This window comes from Rhipicephalus microplus, unplaced genomic scaffold (assembly GCF_043290135.1).
Source record: "Rhipicephalus microplus isolate Deutch F79 unplaced genomic scaffold, USDA_Rmic scaffold_12, whole genome shotgun sequence".
Classification (NCBI taxonomy): Eukaryota; Metazoa; Arthropoda; class Arachnida; order Ixodida; family Ixodidae; genus Rhipicephalus; species Rhipicephalus microplus.
The window spans coordinates 8,640,835-8,660,862 of NW_027464585.1; the positions used below are offsets into that span (position 1 = coordinate 8,640,835).

The following is a 20,028-nucleotide window of genomic DNA, read 5'->3' on the forward strand; positions in this document are numbered from 1 at the left end:
GGCTGATAGCTTTGAAGATATGTTCTGATGGTGGTGAGAGTGGAGCAGGACTGTCTGCGTGGCGCAATTGGCTAGTGCGATCGGCTGTTAACCGAAAGGGTGGAGGTTCGAGCCCACCCGGTGGTGGTGCGGCACTTTTTTTCTTTGGGCTGATAGCTTTGAAGATATGTTCTGATGGTGGTGAGAGTGGAGCAGGACTGTCGCCGTGGTGCAATTGGCTAGCGCGTTCGGCCGTCAACCGAAAGGTTGGGGGTTCGAGCCCTCCCGGTGGTGGTGCCGCGATTTTTTTCTTTGGGTTGATAGCTTTGAAGATATGTTATGATGAGGGTGAGAGTGGAGCATGACTGTCTCCGTGGCGCGATTGGCTAGCGCGATCGGCTGTTAACCGAAAGGTTGGAGGTTACAGCCCATCCGGTGGTGGTGCAGCGCTTTTTTTTGGGCTGATAGCTTTGAAGATATGTTCTGTTGGTGGTGAGAGTGGAGCACGACTGTCTCTGTTGCGCAATTGGCTAGCGCGATCGACTGTTAACCGAAAGGTTGGAGATTGGAGCCCACTTGGTGGTGGTGCGGCGCTTTTTTTTCTTTGGGCTGATAGCTTTGAAGATATGTTCTGATGGTGGTGAGAGTGGAGCACGACTGTCTCCGTGGCGCAATTGGCTAGCGCGTTCGGCTGTTAACCGAAAGATTGGAGGTTCGAGCCGACCCGGTGGTAGTGCGGCGCTTTTTATTTCTTTGGGCTGATAGCTTTGAAGATATATTCTGATGGTGGTGAGAGTGGAGCAGGACTGTCTGTGTGGAGCAATTGGCAAGCGAGATCGGCTGTTAACCGAAAGGTTGGAGTTTCGAGCCCACCCGGTGGTGGTGCGGCGCTTTTTTTTCTTTGGGCTGATAGCTTTGAAGATATGTTCTGATGGTGGTGAGAGTGGAGCACGACTGTCTCCGTGGCGCAATTGGCTAGCGCGATCGGCTGTTAACCGAAAGATTGGAGGTTCGAGCCGACCCGGTGGTAGTGCGGCGCTTTTTATTTCTTTGGGCTGATAGCTTTGAAGATATATTCTGATGGTGGTGAGAGTGGAGCAGGACTGTCTGTGTGGAGCAATTGGCAAGCGAGATCGACTGTTAACCGAAAGGTTGGAGTTTCGAGCCCACCCAGTGGTGGTGCGGCGCTTTTTTTTCTTTGGGCTGATAGCTTTGAAGATATGTTCTGATGATGGTGAGAGTGGAGCACGACTGTCTCCGTGGCGCAATTGGCTAGCGCGATCGGCTGTTAACCGAAAGGTTGCAGGTTCGAGCCGACCCGGTGGTAGTGCGGCGCTTCTTTTTCTTTGCGCTGATAGCTTTGGTGAAATGTTCTGACGGTGGTGAGAGTGGAGCACGACTGTCTCCGTGGCGCAATTGGCTAGCGCGATCGGCTGTTAACCGAAAGTTCGAGTTTCGAGCCCTCCCGGGAGTGGTGTGTTGCTTTTTTCTTTGCGCTGATAGCTTTGAAGATATGTTCTGATGATGGTGAGAGTGGAGCACGACTGTCTCCGTGGCGCAATTGGCTAGCGCGATCGGCTGTTAACCGAAAGTTTGGAGGTTCGAGCCCACCCGGAAGTGGTGCGGCGCTTCTTTTTCTTTGCGCTGATAGCTTTGGTGAAATGTTCTGACGGTGGTGAGAGAGGAGCACGACTGTCTCCGTGGCGCAATGGGCTAGCACGTTCGGCCGTCAACCGAAAGGTTGGGGGTTCGAGCCCTCCCGGTGGTGGTGCCGCGCTTTTTTTCTTTGGGTTGATAGCTTTGAAGATATGTTATGATGAGGGTGAGAGTGGAGCGTGACTGTCTCCGTGGCGCGATTGGCTAGCGCGATCGGCTGTTAACCGAAAGGTTGGAGGTTACAGCCCATCCGGTGGTGATGCAGCGCTTTTTTTGGGCTGATAGCTTTGAAGATATGTTCTGTTGGTGGTGAGAGTGGAGCACGACTGTCTCTGTTGCGCAATTGACTAGCGCGATCGACTGTTAATCGAAAGGTTGGAGTTTCGAGCCTACTTGGTGGTGGTGCGGCGCTTTTCTTTCTTTAGGCTGATAGCTTTGAAGATATGTTCTGATGGTGGTGAGAGTGCAGCACGACACTCTCCGTGGCGCAATTGGCTAGCGCGATCGGCTGTTAACCGAAAGATTGGAGGTTCGAGCCCACCTGGTGGTGGTGCGGCACTTTTCTTTCTTTAGGCTGATAGCTTTGAAGATATGTTCTGATGGTGGTGAGAGTGGAGCAGGACTGTCTCTGTTGCGCAATTGACTAGCGCGATCGACTGTTAACCGAAAGGTTGGAGTTTCGAGCCCACTTGGTGGTGGTGCGGCGCTTTTTTTCTTTGGGCTGATAGCTTTGAAGATATGTTCTGATGGTGGTGAGAGTGGAGCACGACTGTCTCCGTGGCGCAATTGGCTAGCGCGATCGGCTGTTAACCGAAAGATTGGAGGTTCGAGCCGACCCGGTGGTAGTGCGGCGCTTTTTATTTTTTTGGGCTGATAGCTTTGAAGATATATTCTGATGGTGGTGAGAGTGGAGCAGGACTGTCTGTGTGGAGCAATTGGCAAGCGAGATCGACTGTTAACCGAAAAGTTGGAGTTTCGAGCCCACCCAGTGGTGGTGCGGCGCTTTTTTTTCTTTGGGCTGATAGCTTTGAAGATATGTTCTGATGATGGTGAGAGTGGAGCACGACTGTCTCCGTGGCGCAATTGGCTAGCGCGATCGGCTGTTAACCGAAAGGTTGCAGGTTCGAGCCGACCCGGTGGTAGTGCGGCGCTTCTTTTTCTTTGCGCTGATAGCTTTGATGAAATGTTCTGACGGTGGTGAGAGTGGAGCACGACTGTCTCCGTGGCGCAATTGGCTAGCGCGATCGGCTGTTAACCGAAAGTTCGAGTTTCGAGCCCTCCCGGGAGTGGTGTGTTGCTTTTTTCTTTGCGCTGATAGCTTTGAAGATATGTTCTGATGATTGTGAGAGTGGAGCACGACTGTCTCCGTGGCGCAATTGGCTAGCGCGTTCGGCTGTTAACCGAAAGATTGGAGGTTCGAGCCGACCCGGTGGTAGTGCGGCGCTTTTTATTTCTTGGGGCTGATAGCTTTGAAGATATATTCTGATGGTGGTGAGAGTGGAGCAGGACTGTCTGTGTGGAGCAATTGGCAAGCGAGATCGACTGTTAACCGAAAGGTTGGAGTTTCGAGCCCACCCAGTGGTGGTGCGGCGCTTTTTTTTCTTTGGGCTGATAGCTTTGAAGATATGTTCTGATGATGGTGAGAGTGGAGCACGACTGTCTCCGTGGCGCAATTGGCTAGCGCGATCGGCTGTTAACCGAAAGGTTGCAGGTTCGAGCCGACCCGGTGGTAGTGCGGCGCTTCTTTTTCTTTGCGCTGATAGCTTTGGTGAAATGTTCTGACGGTGGTGAGAGTGGAGCACGACTGTCTCCGTGGCGCAATTGGCTAGCGCGATCGGCTGTTAACCGAAAGTTCGAGTTTCGAGCCCTCCCGGGAGTGGTGTGTTGCTTTTTTCTTTCGCTGATAGCTTTGAAGATATGTTCTAATGATGGTGAGAGTGGAGCACGACTGTCTCCGTGGCGCAATTGGCTAGCGCGATCGGCTGTTAACCGAAAGTTTGGAGGTTCGAGCCCACCCGGAAGTGGTGCGGCGCTTCTTTTTCTTTGCGCTGATAGCTTTGGTGAAATGTTCTGACGGTGGTGAGAGAGGAGCACGACTGTCTCCGTGGCGCAATTGGCTAGCACGTTCGGCTGTTAATCATAAAATTGGAGTTTCGAGATCTCCCGGGAGTAGTGTGTTGCTTTTTTTTGCGCTGATAGCTTTGAAGATATGTTCTGATGATGGTGAGAGTGGAGCACGACTGTCTCCGTGCCGCAATTGTCTAGCGCGATCGGCTGTTAACCGAAAATTTGGAGGTTCGAGCCCACCCGGTGGTGACGAGAATCTTTTTTTTCTTTGCGCTGATAGCTTTGAAGATATGTTCTGATGGTGGTGAGAGTGCAGCACGACTGTCTCCGTGGCGCGATTGGCTAGCGCGATCGGCTGTTAACCGAAAGGTTGGAGGTTACAGCCCGTCCGGTGGTGGTGCGGCGCTTTTTTTTGGGCTGATAGCTTTGAAGTTATGTTCTGTTGGTGGTGAGAGTGGAGCACGACTGTCTCCGTGGCGCAACTGGCTGGCGCGATCGACTGTTAACCGAAAGGTTGGAGTTTCGAGCCCACCCAGTGGTGGTGCGGCGCTTTTTTTTCTTTGGGCTGATAGCTTTGAAGATATGTTCTGATGATGGTGAGAGTGGAGCACGACTGTCTCCGTGGCGCAATTGGCTAGCGCGATCGGCTGTTAACCGAAAGGTTGCAGGTTCGAGCCGACCCGGTGGTAGTGCGGCGCTTCTTTTTCTTTGCGCTGATAGCTTTGGTGAATTGTTCTGACGGTGGTGAGAGTGGAGCACGACTGTCTCCGTGGCACAATTGGCTAGCGCGATCGGCTGTACCCCGAAAGTTTGAGTTTCGAGCCCTCCCGGGAGTGGTGTGTTGCTTTTTTCTTTGCGCTGATAGCTTTGAAGATATGTTCTGATGATGGTGAGAGTGGAGCACGACTGTCTCCGTGGCGCAATTGGCTAGCGTGATCGGCTGTTAACCGAAAGTTTGGAGGTTCGAGCCCACCCGGTGGTGGTGCGGCGCTCTTTTTTCTTTGCGCTGATAGCTTTGGTGAAATGTTCTGACGGTGGTGAGAGAGGAGCACGACTGTCTCCGTGGCGCAATTGGCTAGCACGTTCGGCTGTTAATCATAAAATTGGAGTTTCGAGATCTCCCGGGAGTAGTGTGTTGCTTTTTTCTTTGCGCTGATAGCTTTGAAGTTATGTTCTGATGATGGTGAGAGTGGAGCACGACTGTCTCCGTGCCGCAATTGTCTAGCGCGATCGGCTGTTAACCGAAAATTTGGAGGTTCGAGCCCACCCGGTGGTGACGAGAAGCTTTTTTTTCTTTGCGCTGATAGCTTTCAAGATATGTTCTGATGGTGGTGAGAGTGCAGCACGACTGTCTCCGTGGCGCAATTGGCTAGCGCGATCGGCTGTTAACCGAAAGATTGGAGGTTCGAGCCCACCTGGTGGTGGTGCGGCACTTTTCTTTCTTTAGGCTGATAGCTTTGAAGATATGTTCTGATGGTGGTGAGAGTGGAGCAGGACTGTCTGCGTGGCGCAATTGGCTAGTGCGATCGGCTGTTAACCGAAAGGGTGGAGGTTCGAGCCCACCCGGTGGTGGTGCGGCACTTTTTTTCTTTGGGCTGATAGCTTTGAAGATATGTTCTGATGGTGGTGAGAGTGGAGCAGGACTGTCGCCGTGGTGCAATTGGCTAGCGCGTTCGGCCGTCAACCGAAAGGTTGGGGGTTCGAGCCCTCCCGGTGGTGGTGCCGCGCTTTTTTTCTTTGGGTTGATAGCTTTGAAGATATGTTATGATGAGGGTGAGAGTGGAGCATGACTGTCTCCGTGGCGCGATTGGCTAGCGCGATCGGCTGTTAACCGAAAGGTTGGAGGTTACAGCCCATCCGGTGGTGGTGCAGCGCTTTTTTTTGGGCTGATAGCTTTGAAGATATGTTCTGTTGGTGGTGAGAGTGGAGCACGACTGTCTCTGTTGCGCAATTGGCTAGCGCGATCGACTGTTAACCGAAAGGTTGGAGTTTCGAGCCCACTTGGTGGTGGTGCGGCGCTTTTTTTTCTTTGGGCTGATAGCTTTGAAGATATGTTCTGATGGTGGTGAGAGTAGAGCACGACTGTCTCCGTGGCGCAATTGGCTAGCGCGTTCGGCTGTTAACCGAAAGATTGGAGGTTCGAGCCGACCCGGTGGTAGTGCGGCGCTTTTTATTTCTTTGGGCTGATAGCTTTGAAGATATATTCTGATGGTGGTGAGAGTGGAGCAGGACTGTCTGTGTGGAGCAATTGGCAAGCGAGATCGGCTGTTAACCGAAAGGTTGGAGTTTCGAGCCCACCCGGTGGTGGTGCGGCGCTTTTTTTTCTTTGGGCTGATAGCTTTGAAGATATGTTCTGATGGTGGTGAGAGTGGAGCACGACTGTCTCCGTGGCGCAATTGGCTAGCGCGATCGGCTGTTAACCGAAAGATTGGAGGTTCGAGCCGACCCAGTGGTAGTGCGGCGCTTTTTATTTCTTTGGGCTGATAGCTTTGAAGATATATTCTGATGGTGGTGAGAGTGGAGCAGGACTGTCTGTGTGGAGCGATTGGCAAGCGAGATCGGCTGTTAACCGAAAGGTTGGAGTTTCGAGCCCACCCAGTGGTGGTGCGGCGCTTTTTTTTCTTTGGGCTGATAGCTTTGAAGATATGTTCTGATGATGGTGAGAGTGGAGCAGGACTGTCTGTGTGGCGCAATTGGCTAGCGAGATCGGCTGTTAACCGAAAGGTTGGAGTTTCGAGCCCTCCCGGGAGTGGTGTGTTGCTTTTTTCTTTGCGCTGATAGCTTTGAAGATATGTTCTGAAGGTGGTGAAAGTGGAGCACGACTGTCTCCGTGGCGCAATTGGCTAGCGCGATCGGCTGTTAACCGAAAGGTTGGAGGCTCGAGCCCACCCGGTGGTGATGCGGCGCTTCTTTTTTTTGCGCTGATAGCTTTGAAGATATGTTCTGATGGTGGTGAGAGTAGAGCACGACTGTCTCTGTGGCGCAATTGGCTGGCGCGATCTGCTGTTAACCAAAAGATTGGAGGTTCGAGCCCACCTAGTGGTGGTGCGGTGCTTTTTTTCTTTAGGCTGATAGCTTTGAAGATATGTTCTGATGGGGATGAGAATGAAGCAGGTCTCTCCGTGGCGCAATCGGCTAGCGCGATCGGCTGTTAACCAAAAGGTTGGAGTTTCGAGCCCTCGCGGGAGTGGTGTGTTGCTTTTTTCTTTGCGCTGATAGCTTTGAAGATATGTTCTGATGGTGGTGAGAGTGGAGCACGACTGTCTCCGTGGCGCAATTGGCTAGCGCGATCGGCTGTTAACCGAAAGGTCGAGTTTTGAGCCCTCCCGGGAGTGGTGTGTTGCTTTTTTCTTTGCGCTGATAGCTTTGAAGATATGTTCTGATGGTGGTGAGAGTGGAGCACGACTGTCTCCGTGGCGCAATTGGCTAGCGCGATCGGCTGTTAACCGAAAGATTGGAGGTTCGAGCCCACCCGGTGGTGGTGGGGCGCTTCTTTTTCTTTGCGCTCATAGCTTTGGTGAAATGTTCTGACGGTGGTGAGAGAGGAGCACGACTGTCTCCGTGGCGCAATTGGCTAGCACGTTCGGCTGTTAATCATAAAATTGGAGTTTCGAGATCTCCCGAGAGTAGTGTGTTGCTTTTTTCTTTGCGCTGATAGCTTTGAAGAAATGTTCTGATGGTTGTGAGAGTGGAGCACGACCGTCTCCGTGGCGCAATCGGCTAGCACGTTCGGCTGTTAACCGAAAAATTGGAGTTTCGAGCCCTCCCGGGAGTGGTGTGCCGCTTTTTTCTTTGCGCTGATAGCTTTGAAGAAATGTTCTGACGGAGGTGAGAGTGGAGCACGATTGTCTCCGCGCCGCAATTGTCTAGCGCGATCGGCTGTTAACCGAAAAGTTGGAGGTTCGAGCCCACCCGGTGGTGACGAGGCGCTTTTTTTTCTTTGCGCTGATAGCTTTGAAAATATGTTCTGATGGTGGTGAGAGTGGAGCACGACTGTCTCCGTGGCGCAATTGGCTAGCGCGATCGGCTGTTAACCGAAAGATTGGAGGTTCGAGCCCACCTGGTGGTGGTGCGGCGCTTTTCTTTCTTTAGGCTGATAGCTTTGAAGATATGTTCTGATGGTGGTGAGAGTGGAGCAGGACTGTCTGCGTGGCGCAATTGGCTAGTGCGATCGGCTGTTAACCGAAAGGTTGGAGGTTCGAGCCCACCCGGTGGTGGTGCGGCACTTTTTTTCTTTGGGCTGATAGCTTTGAAGATAAGTTCTGATGGTGGTGAGAGTGGAGCAGGACTGTCTCCGTGGTGCAATTGGCTAGCGCGTTCGGCCGTCAACCGCAAGGTTGGGGGTTCGAGCCCTCCCGGTGGTGGTGCCGCGCTTTTTTTTCTTTGGGCTGATAGCTTTGAAGATATGTTCTGATGGTGGTGAGAGTGCAGCATGACTGTCTCCGTGGCGCGATTGGCTAGCGCGATCGGCTGTTAACCGAAAGGTTGGAGGTTAAAGCCCATCCGGTGGTGGTGCGGCGCTTTTTTTGAGCTGATAGCTTTGAAGATATGTTCTGTTGGTGGTGAGAGTGGAGCACGACTGTCTCTGTTGCGCAATTGGCTAGCGCGATCGACTGTTAACCGAAAGGTTGGAGTTTCGAGCCCACCCGGTGGTGGTGCGGCGCTTTTTTTCTTTGGGCTGATAGCCATTAAGATATGTTCTGATGGTGGTGAGAGTGGAGCAGGACTATCTCCGTGGCGCAATTGGCTAGCGCGATCGGCTGTTAACCGAAAGTTGGAGTTTCGAGCCCTCCCGGGAGCGGTGTGTTGCTTTTTTCTTTGCGCTGATAGCTTTGATGATATGTTCTGATGGTGGTGAGAGTGGAGCACGACTGTCTCCGTGGCGCAATTGGCTAGCGCGATCGGCTGTTAACTGAAAGGTTGGAGGTTCGAGCCCACCCGGTGGTGGCGCTGCGCTTCTTTTTCTTTGCGCTGATAGCTTTGGAGAAATGTTCTGACGGTGGTTAGATTGGAGCACGACTGTCTCCGTGGCGCAATGGGATAGCACATTTGGCTGTTAACCGAACAATTGGAGTTTCGAGCCCTACCGGGAGTGGTGTGTTGCTTTCTTTTGCGCTGATATCTTTGAAGATATGTTCTGATGGTGGTGAGAGTGGAGCAGGACTGTCTCCGTGGCGCAATTGGCTAGTGCGATCGGCTGTTAACCGAAGTTTTGGAGGTTTGAGCCCACCCGGTGGTGGTGCGGCGCTTTTTTTTCTTTGGGCTGATAGCTTTGAAGATATGTTCTGATGGTGGTGAGAGTGCAGCAAGACTGTCTCCGTGGCGCAATGGACAAGTTGAATCGGCTGTTAACCGAAAGATTGGAGGTTCGAGCCCACCTGGTGGTGGTGCGGCACTTTTCTTTCTTTAGGCTGATAGCTTTGAAGATATGTTCTGATGGTGGTGAGAGTGGAGCAGGACTGTCTGTGTGGAGCAATTGGCAAGCGAGATCGGCTGTTAACCGAAAGGTTGGAGTTTCGAGCCCACCCGGTGGTGGTGCGGCGCTTTTTTTTCTTTGGGCTGATAGCTTTGAAGATATGTTCTGATGGTGGTGAGAGTGGAGCACGACTGTCTCCGTGGCGCAATTGGCTAGCGCGATCGGCTGTTAACCGAAAGATTGGAGGTTCGAGCCGACCCAGTGGTAGTGCGGCGCTTTTTATTTCTTTGGGCTGATAGCTTTGAAGATATATTCTGATGGTGGTGAGAGTGGAGCAGGACTGTCTGTGTGGAGCGATTGGCAAGCGAGATCGGCTGTTAACCGAAAGGTTGGAGTTTCGAGCCCACCCAGTGGTGGTGCGGCGCTTTTTTTTCTTTGGGCTGATAGCTTTGAAGATATGTTCTGATGATGGTGAGAGTGGAGCAGGACTGTCTGTGTGGCGCAATTGGCTAGCGAGATCGGCTGTTAACCGAAAGGTTGGAGTTTCGAGCCCTCCCGGGAGTGGTGTGTTGCTTTTTTCTTTGCGCTGATAGCTTTGAAGATATGTTCTGAAGGTGGTGAAAGTGGAGCACGACTGTCTCCGTGGCGCAATTGGCTAGCGCGATCGGCTGTTAACCGAAAGGTTGGAGGCTCGAGCCCACCCGGTGGTGATGCGGCGCTTCTTTTTTTTGCGCTGATAGCTTTGAAGATATGTTCTGATGGTGGTGAGAGTAGAGCACGACTGTCTCTGTGGCGCAATTGGCTGGCGCGATCTGCTGTTAACCAAAAGATTGGAGGTTCGAGCCCACCTAGTGGTGGTGCGGTGCTTTTTTTCTTTAGGCTGATAGCTTTGAAGATATGTTCTGATGGGGATGAGAATGAAGCAGGTCTCTCCGTGGCGCAATCGGCTAGCGCGATCGGCTGTTAACCAAAAGGTTGGAGTTTCGAGCCCTCGCGGGAGTGGTGTGTTGCTTTTTTCTTTGCGCTGATAGCTTTGAAGATATGTTCTGATGGTGGTGAGAGTGGAGCACGACTGTCTCCGTGGCGCAATTGGCTAGCGCGATCGGCTGTTAACCGAAAGGTCGAGTTTTGAGCCCTCCCGGGAGTGGTGTGTTGCTTTTTTCTTTGCGCTGATAGCTTTGAAGATATGTTCTGATGGTGGTGAGAGTGGAGCACGACTGTCTCCGTGGCGCAATTGGCTAGCGCGATCGGCTGTTAACCGAAAGATTGGAGGTTCGAGCCCACCCGGTGGTGGTGGGGCGCTTCTTTTTCTTTGCGCTCATAGCTTTGGTGAAATGTTCTGACGGTGGTGAGAGAGGAGCACGACTGTCTCCGTGGCGCAATTGGCTAGCACGTTCGGCTGTTAATCATAAAATTGGAGTTTCGAGATCTCCCGAGAGTAGTGTGTTGCTTTTTTCTTTGCGCTGATAGCTTTGAAGAAATGTTCTGATGGTTGTGAGAGTGGAGCACGACCGTCTCCGTGGCGCAATTGGCTAGCACGTTCGGCTGTTAACCGAAAAATTGGAGTTTCGAGCCCTCCCGGGAGTGGTGTGCCGCTTTTTTCTTTGCGCTGATAGCTTTGAAGAAATGTTCTGACGGAGGTGAGAGTGGAGCACGATTGTCTCCGCGCCGCAATTGTCTAGCGCGATCGGCTGTTAACCGAAAAGTTGGAGGTTCGAGCCCACCCGGTGGTGACGAGGCGCTTTTTTTTCTTTGCGCTGATAGCTTTGAAAATATGTTCTGATGGTGGTGAGAGTGGAGCACGACTGTCTCCGTGGCGCAATTGGCTAGCGCGATCGGCTGTTAACCGAAAGATTGGAGGTTCGAGCCCACCTGGTGGTGGTGCGGCGCTTTTCTTTCTTTAGGCTGATAGCTTTGAAGATATGTTCTGATGGTGGTGAGAGTGGAGCAGGACTGTCTGCGTGGCGCAATTGGCTAGTGCGATCGGCTGTTAACCGAAAGGTTGGAGGTTCGAGCCCACCCGGTGGTGGTGCGGCACTTTTTTTCTTTGGGCTGATAGCTTTGAAGATAAGTTCTGATGGTGGTGAGAGTGGAGCAGGACTGTCTCCGTGGTGCAATTGGCTAGCGCGTTCGGCCGTCAACCGCAAGGTTGGGGGTTCGAGCCCTCCCGGTGGTGGTGCCGCGCTTTTTTTTCTTTGGGCTGATAGCTTTGAAGATATGTTCTGATGGTGGTGAGAGTGCAGCATGACTGTCTCCGTGGCGCGATTGGCTAGCGCGATCGGCTGTTAACCGAAAGGTTGGAGGTTAAAGCCCATCCGGTGGTGGTGCGGCGCTTTTTTTGAGCTGATAGCTTTGAAGATATGTTCTGTTGGTGGTGAGAGTGGAGCACGACTGTCTCTGTTGCGCAATTGGCTAGCGCGATCGACTGTTAACCGAAAGGTTGGAGTTTCGAGCCCACCCGGTGGTGGTGCGGCGCTTTTTTTCTTTGGGCTGATAGCCATTAAGATATGTTCTGATGGTGGTGAGAGTGGAGCAGGACTATCTCCGTGGCGCAATTGGCTAGCGCGATCGGCTGTTAACCGAAAGTTGGAGTTTCGAGCCCTCCCGGGAGCGGTGTGTTGCTTTTTTCTTTGCGCTGATAGCTTTGATGATATGTTCTGATGGTGGTGAGAGTGGAGCACGACTGTCTCCGTGGCGCAATTGGCTAGCGCGATCGGCTGTTAACTGAAAGGTTGGAGGTTCGAGCCCACCCGGTGGTGGCGCTGCGCTTCTTTTTCTTTGCGCTGATAGCTTTGGAGAAATGTTCTGACGGTGGTTAGATTGGAGCACGACTGTCTCCGTGGCGCAATGGGATAGCACATTTGGCTGTTAACCGAACAATTGGAGTTTCGAGCCCTACCGGGAGTGGTGTGTTGCTTTCTTTTGCGCTGATATCTTTGAAGATATGTTCTGATGGTGGTGAGAGTGGAGCAGGACTGTCTCCGTGGCGCAATTGGCTAGTGCGATCGGCTGTTAACCGAAGTTTTGGAGGTTTGAGCCCACCCGGTGGTGGTGCGGCGCTTTTTTTTCTTTGGGCTGATAGCTTTGAAGATATGTTCTGATGGTGGTGAGAGTGCAGCAAGACTGTCTCCGTGGCGCAATGGACAAGTTGAATCGGCTGTTAACCGAAAGGTTGGAGTTTCGAGCCCTCCCGGGAGTGGTGTGTTGCTTTTTTCTTTGCGCTGATAGCTTTGAAGATAAGTTCTGATGGTGGTGAGATTGGAGCAGGACTGTCTCCGTGGCGCAATTGGCTCGCGTGATCGGCTGTTAACCGAAAGGCTGGAGTTTCGAGCGCACCCGGTGGTGGTGCGGTGCTTTTTTTTCTTTGGGCTAATAGCTTTGAAGATATGTTCTGATGGTGATGAGAGTGGAGCACGGCTGTCTCCGTGGCGCAATTCGCTAGCGCGATCGGCTGTTAACCGAAATGTTGGAGGTTCGAGCCCACCCGGTGGTAGTGCGGCGCTTTTTTTTTGGGCTGATAGCTTTGAAGATATGTTCTGATGGTGGTGAGAGAGGAGCAGGACTGTCGCCGTGGCGCAATTGGATTGCGCGATCGGCTGTTAACCGAAAGGTTGGAGTTTCGAGCCCACCCGATGGTGGTGCGGCGCTTTTTCTTCTTTGGGCTGATAGCTTTGAAGATATGTTCTGATGGTGATGAGAGTGAAGCAGACTGTCTCCGTGGCGCAATTGGCTAGCGCGTTCGGCCGTCAACCGCAAGGTTGGGGGTTCGAGCCCTCCCGGTGGTGGTGCCGCGCTTTTTTTTCTTTGGGCTGATAGCTTTGAAGATATGTTCTGATGGTGGTGAGAGTGCAGCATGACTGTCTCCGTGGCGCGATTGGCTAGCGCGATCGGCTGTTAACCGAAAGGTTGGAGGTTAAAGCCCATCCGGTGGTGGTGCGGCGCTTTTTTTTGAGCTGATAGCTTTGAAGATATGTTCTGTTGGTGGTGAGAGTGGAGCACGACTGTCTCTGTTGCGCAATTGGCTAGCGCGATCGACTGTTAACCGAAAGGTTGGAGTTTCGAGCCCACCCGGTGGTGGTGCGGCGCTTTTTTTCTTTGGGCTGATAGCCATTAAGATATGTTCTGATGGTGGTGAGAGTGGAGCAGGACTATCTCCGTGGCGCAATTGGCTAGCGCGATCGGCTGTTAACCGAAAGTTGGAGTTTCGAGCCCTCCCGGGAGCGGTGTGTTGCTTTTTTCTTTGCGCTGATAGCTTTGATGATATGTTCTGATGGTGGTGAGAGTGGAGCACGACTGTCTCCGTGGCGCAATTGGCTAGCGCGATCGGCTGTTAACTGAAAGGTTGGAGGTTCGAGCCCACCCGGTGGTGGCGCTGCGCTTCTTTTTCTTTGCGCTGATAGCTTTGGAGAAATGTTCTGACGGTGGTTAGATTGGAGCACGACTGTCTCCGTGGCGCAATGGGATAGCACATTTGGCTGTTAACCGAACAATTGGAGTTTCGAGCCCTACCGGGAGTGGTGTGTTGCTGTCTTTTGCGCTGATATCTTTGAAGATATGTTCTGATGGTGGTGATAGTGGAGCAGGACTGTCTCCGTGGCGCAATTGGCTAGTGCGATCGGCTGTTAACCGAAGTTTTGGAGGTTTGAGCCCACCCGGTGGTGGTGCGGCGCTTTTTTTTCTTTGGGCTGATAGCTTTGAAGATATGTTCTGATGGTGGTGAGAGTGCAGCAAGACTGTCTCCGTGGCGCAATGGACAAGTTGAATCGGCTGTTAACCGAAAGGTTGGAGTTTCGAGCCCTCCCGGGAGTGGTGTGTTGCTTTTTTCTTTGCGCTGATAGCTTTGAAGATAAGTTCTGATGGTGGTGAGATTGGAGCAGGACTGTCTCCGTGGCGCAATTGGCTCGCGTGATCGGCTGTTAACCGAAAGGCTGGAGTTTCGAGCGCACCCGGTGGTGGTGCGGCGCTTTTTTTTCTTTGGGCTAATAGCTTTGAAGATATGTTCTGATGGTGATGAGAGTGGAGCACGGCTGTCTCCGTGGCGCAATTCGCTAGCGCGATCGGCTGTTAACCGAAATGTTGGAGGTTCGAGCCCACCCGGTGGTAGTGCGGCGCTTTTTTTTTGGGCTGATAGCTTTGAAGATATGTTCTGATGGTGGTGAGAGAGGAGCAGGACTGTCGCCGTGGCGCAATTGGATTGCGCGATCGGCTGTTAACCGAAAGGTTGGAGTTTCGAGCCCACCCGATGGTGGTGCGGCGCTTTTTCTTCTTTGGGCTGATAGCTTTGAAGATATGTTCTGATGGTGATGAGAGTGAAGCAGACTGTCTCCGTGGCGCAATTGGCTAGCGCGTTCGGCTGTTAACCGAAAGATTGGAGGTTCGAGCCGACCCGGTGGTAGTGCGGCGCTTTTTATTTCTTTGGGCTGATAGCTTTGAAGATATATTCTGATGGTGGTGAGAGTGGAGCAGGACTGTCTGTGTGGAGCAATTGGCAAGCGAGATCGGCTGTTAACCGAAAGGTTGGAGTTTCGAGCCCACCCGGTGGTGGTGCGGCGCTTTTTTTTCTTTGGGCTGATAGCTTTGAAGATATGTTCTGATGGTGGTGAGAGTGGAGCACGACTGTCTCCGTGGCGCAATTGGCTAGCGCGATCGGCTGTTAACCGAAAGATTGGAGGTTCGAGCCGACCCGGTGGTAGTCCGGCGCTTTTTATTTCTTGGGGCTGATAGCTTTGAAGATATATTCTGATGGTGGTGAGAGTGGAGCAGGACTGTCTGTGTGGAGCAATTGGCAAGCGAGATCGACTGTTAACCGAAAGGTTGGAGTTTCGAGCCCACCCAGTGGTGGTGCGGCGCTTTTTTTTCTTTGGGCTGATAGCTTTGAAGATATGTTCTGATGATGGTGAGAGTGGAGCACGACTGTCTCCGTGGCGCATTTGGCTAGCGCGATCGGCTGTTAACGGAAAGGTTGCAGGTTCGAGCCGACCCGGTGGTAGTGCGGCGCTTCTTTTTCTTTGCGCTGATAGCTTTGGTGAAATGTTCTGACGGTGGTGAGAGTGGAGCACGACTGTCTCCGTGGCGCAATTGGCTAGCGCGATCGGCTGTTAACCGAAAGTTCGAGTTTCGAGCCCTCCCGGGAGTGGTGTGTTGCTTTTTTCTTTGCGCTGATAGCTTTGAAGATATGTTCTGATGATGGTGAGAGTGGAGCACGACTGTCTCCGTGGCGCAATTGGCTAGCGCGATCGGCTGTTAACCGAAAGATTGGAGGTTCGAGCCCACCTGGTGGTGGTGCGGCACTTTTCTTTCTTTAGGCTGATAGCTTTGAAGATATGTTCTGATGGTGGTGAGAGTGGAGCAGGACTGTCTGCGTGGCGCAATTGGCTAGTGCGATCGGCTGTTAACCGAAAGGGTGGAGGTTCGAGCCCACCCGGTGTTGGTGCGGCACTTTTTTTCTTTGGGCTGATAGCTTTGAAGATATATTCTGATGGTGGTGAGAGTGGAGCAGGACTGTCTGTGTGGAGCGATTGGCAAGCGAGATCGGCTGTTAACCGAAAGGTTGGAGTTTCGAGCCCACCCAGTGGTGGTGCGGCGCTTTTTTTTCTTTGGGCTGATAGCTTTGAAGATATGTTCTGATGATGGTGAGAGTGGAGCAGGACTGTCTGTGTGGCGCAATTGGCTAGCGAGATCGGCTGTTAACCGAAAGGTTGGAGTTTCGAGCCCTCCCGGGAGTGGTGTGTTGCTTTTTTCTTTGCGCTGATAGCTTTGAAGATATGTTCTGAAGGTGGTGAAAGTGGAGCACGACTGTCTCCGTGGCGCAATTGGCTAGCGCGATCGGCTGTTAACCGAAAGGTTGGAGGCTCGAGCCCACCCGGTGGTGATGCGGCGCTTCTTTTTTTTGCGCTGAAAGCTTTGAAGATATGTTCTGATGGTGGTGAGAGTAGAGCACGACTGTCTCTGTGGCGCAATTGGCTGGCGCGATCTGCTGTTAACCAAAAGATTGGAGGTTCGAGCCCACCTAGTGGTGGTGCGGTGCTTTTTTTCTTTAGGCTGATAGCTTTGAAGATATGTTCTGATGGGGATGAGAATGAAGCAGGTCTCTCCGTGGCGCAATCGGCTAGCGCGATCGGCTGTTAACCAAAAGGTTGGAGTTTCGAGCCCTCGCGGGAGTGGTGTGTTGCTTTTTTCTTTGCGCTGATAGCTTTGAAGATAGGTTCTGATGGTGGTGAGAGTGGAGCACGACTGTCTCCGTGGCGCAATTGGCTAGCGCGATCGGCTGTTAACCGAAAGGTCGAGTTTTGAGCCCTCCCGGGAGTGGTGTGTTGCTTTTTTCTTTGCGCTGATAGCTTTGAAGATATGTTCTGATGGTGGTGAGAGTGGAGCACGACTGTCTCCGTGGCGCAATTGGCTAGCGCGATCGGCTGTTAACCGAAAGATTGGAGGTTCGAGCCCACCCGGTGGTGGTGGGGCGCTTCTTTTTCTTTGCGCTCATAGCTTTGGTGAAATGTTCTGACGGTGGTGAGAGAGGAGCACGACTGTCTCCGTGGCGCAATTGGCTAGCACGTTCGGCTGTTAATCATAAAATTGGAGTTTCGAGATCTCCCGAGAGTAGTGTGTTGCTTTTTTCTTTGCGCTGATAGCTTTGAAGAAATGTTCTGATGGTTGTGAGAGTGGAGCACGACCGTCTCCGTGGCGCAATTGGCTAGCACGTTCGGCTGTTAACTGAAAAATTGGAGTTTCGAGCCCTCCCGGGAGTGGTGTGCCGCTTTTTTCTTTGCGCTGATAGCTTTGAAGAAATGTTCTGACGGAGGTGAGAGTGGAGCACGATTGTCTCCGCGCCGCAATTGTCTAGCGCGATCGGCTGTTAACCGAAAAGTTGGAGGTTCGAGCCCACCCGGTGGTGACGAGGCGCTTTTTTTTTCTTTGCGCTGATAGCTTTGAAAATATGTTCTGATGGTGGTGAGAGTGGAGCACGACTGTCTCCGTGGCGCAATTGGCTAGCGCGATCGGCTGTTAACCGAAAGATTGGAGGTTCGAGCCCACCTGGTGGTGGTGCGGCGCTTTTCTTTCTTTAGGCTGATAGCTTTGAAGATATGTTCTGATGGTGGTGAGAGTGGAGCAGGACTGTCTGCGTGGCGCAATTGGCTAGTGCGATCGGCTGTTAACCGAAAGGTTGGAGGTTCGAGCCCACCCGGTGGTGGTGCGGCACTTTTTTTCTTTGGGCTGATAGCTTTGAAGATAAGTTCTGATGGTGGTGAGAGTGGAGCAGGACTGTCTCCGTGGTGCAATTGGCTAGCGCGTTCGGCCGTCAACCGCAAGGTTGGGGGTTCGAGCCCTCCCGGTGGTGGTGCCGCGCTTTTTTTTCTTTGGGCTGATAGCTTTGAAGATATGTTCTGATGGTGGTGAGAGTGCAGCATGACTGTCTCCGTGGCGCGATTGGCTAGCGCGATCGGCTGTTAACCGAAAGGTTGGAGGTTAAAGCCCATCCGGTGGTGGTGCGGCGCTTTTTTTTGAGCTGATAGCTTTGAAGATATGTTCTGTTGGTGGTGAGAGTGGAGCACGACTGTCTCTGTTGCGCAATTGGCTAGCGCGATCGACTGTTAACCGAAAGGTTGGAGTTTCGAGCCCACCCGGTGGTGGTGCGGCGCTTTTTTTCTTTGGGCTGATAGCCATTAAGATATGTTCTGATGGTGGTGAGAGTGGAGCAGGACTATCTCCGTGGCGCAATTGGCTAGCGCGATCGGCTGTTAACCGAAAGTTGGAGTTTCGAGCCCTCCCGGGAGCGGTGTGTTGCTTTTTTCTTTGCGCTGATAGCTTTGAAGATATGTTCTGATGGTGGTGAGAGTGGAGCACGACTGTCTCCGTGGCGCAATTGGCTAGCGCGATCGGCTGTTAACTGAAAGGTTGGAGGTTCGAGCCCACCCGGTGGTGGCGCTGCGCTTCTTTTTCTTTGCGCTGATAGCTTTGGAGAAATGTTCTGACGGTGGTTAGATTGGAGCACGACTGTCTCCGTGGCGCAATGGGATAGCACATTTGGCTGTTAACCGAACAATTGGAGTTTCGAGCCCTACCGGGAGTGGTGTGTTGCTTTCTTTTGCGCTGATATCTTTGAAGATATGTTCTGATGGTGGTGAGAGTGGAGCAGGACTGTCTCCGTGGCGCAATTGGCTAGTGCGATCGGCTGTTAACCGAAGTTTTGGAGGTTTGAGCCCACCCGGTGGTGGTGCGGCGCTTTTTTTTCTTTGGGCTGATAGCTTTGAAGATATGTTCTGATGGTGGTGAGAGTGCAGCAAGACTGTCTCCGTGGCGCAATGGACAAGTTGAATCGGCTGTTAACCGAAAGGTTGGAGTTTCGAGCCCTCCCGGGAGTGGTGTGTTGCTTTTTTCTTTGCGCTGATAGCTTTGAAGATATGTTCTGATGGTGGTGAGATTGGAGCAGGACTGTCTCCGTGGTGCAATTGGCTCGCGTGATCGGCTGTTAACCGAAAGGCTGGAGTTTCGAGCGCACCCGGTGGTGGTGCGGCGCTTTTTTTTCTTTGGGCTAATAGCTTTGAAGATATGTTCTGATGGTGATGAGAGTGGAGCACGGCTGTCTCCGTGGCGCAATTGGCTAGCGCGATCGGCTGTTAACCGAAAGGTTGCAGGTTCGAGCCGACCCGGTGGTAGTGCGGCGCTTCTTTTTCTTTGCGCTGATAGCTTTGGTGAATTGTTCTGACGGTGGTGAGAGTGGAGCACGACTGTCTCCGTGGCACAATTGGCTAGCGCGATCGGCTGTTAACCGAAAGTTCGAGTTTCGAGCCCTCCCGGGAGTGGTGTGTTGCTTTTTTCTTTGCGCTGATAGCTTTGAAGATATGTTCTGATGATGGTGAGAGTGGAGCACGACTGTCTCCGTGGCGCAATTGGTTAGCACGTTCGGCTGTTAATCATAAAATTGGAGTTTCGAGATCTCCCGGGAGTAGTGTGTTGCTTTTTTCTTTGCGCTGATAGCTTTGAAGATATGTTCTGATGATGGTGAGAGTGGAGCACGACTGTCTCCGTGCCGCAATTGTCTAGCGCGATCGGCTGTTAACCGAAAATTTGGAGGTTCGAGCCCACCCGGTGGTGACGAGAATCTTTTTTTTCTTTGCGCTGATAGCTTTGAAGATATGTTCTGATGGTGGTGAGAGTGCAGCACGACTGTCTCCGTGGCGCGATCGGCTAGCGCGATCGGCTGTTAACCGAAAGGTTGGAGGTTACAGCCCGTCCGGTAGTGGTGCGGCGCTTTTTTTTGGGCTGATAGCTTTGAAGTTATGTTCTGTTGGTGGTGAGAGTGGAGCACGACTGTCTCCGTGGCGCAACTGGCTAGCGCGATCGACTGTTAACCGAAAGGTTGGAGTTTCGAGCCCACCCAGTGGTGGTGCGGCGCTTTTTTTTCTTTGGGCTGATAGCTTTGAAGATATGTTCTGATGATGGTGAGAGTGGAGCACGACTGTCTCCGTGGCGCAATTGGCTAGCGCGATCGGCTGTTAACCGAAAGGTTGCAGGTTCGAGCCGACCCGGTGGTAGTGCGGCGCTTCTTTTTCTTTGCGCTGATAGCTTTGGTGAATTGTTCTGACGGTGGTGAGAGTGGAGCACGACTGTCTCCGTGGCACAATTGGCTAGCGCGATCGGCTGTTAACCGAAAGTTCGAGTTTCGAGCCCTCCCGGGAGTGGTGTGTTGCTTTTTTCTTTGCGCTGATAGCTTTGAAGATATGTTCTGATGATGGTGAGAGTGGAGCACGACTGTCTCCGTGGCGCAATTGGCTAGCGTGATCGGCTGTTAACCGAAAGTTTGGAGGTTCGAGCCCACCCGGTGGTGGTGCGGCGCTTCTTTTTCTTTGAGCTGATAGCTTTGGTGAAATGTTCTGACGGTGGTGAGAGAGGAGCACGACTGTCTCCGT

General features: G+C 52.5%; 2 non-coding genes across 2 annotated transcripts; both read left to right on the forward strand.

Moving 5' to 3' along the window:
• The first annotated feature begins 199 nt into the window (after positions 1–199).
• TRNAD-GUC (transfer RNA aspartic acid (anticodon GUC)) lies at positions 200–273 on the forward strand. Its single transcript has one exon. It is a non-coding gene; the product is annotated as a tRNA-Asp (tRNA).
• Positions 274–5,347: 5,074 nt separating this feature from the next.
• TRNAD-GUC (transfer RNA aspartic acid (anticodon GUC)) lies at positions 5,348–5,421 on the forward strand. The gene has a single exon. It is a non-coding gene; the product is annotated as a tRNA-Asp (tRNA).
• The last annotated feature ends 14,607 nt before the right edge of the window (positions 5,422–20,028 follow it).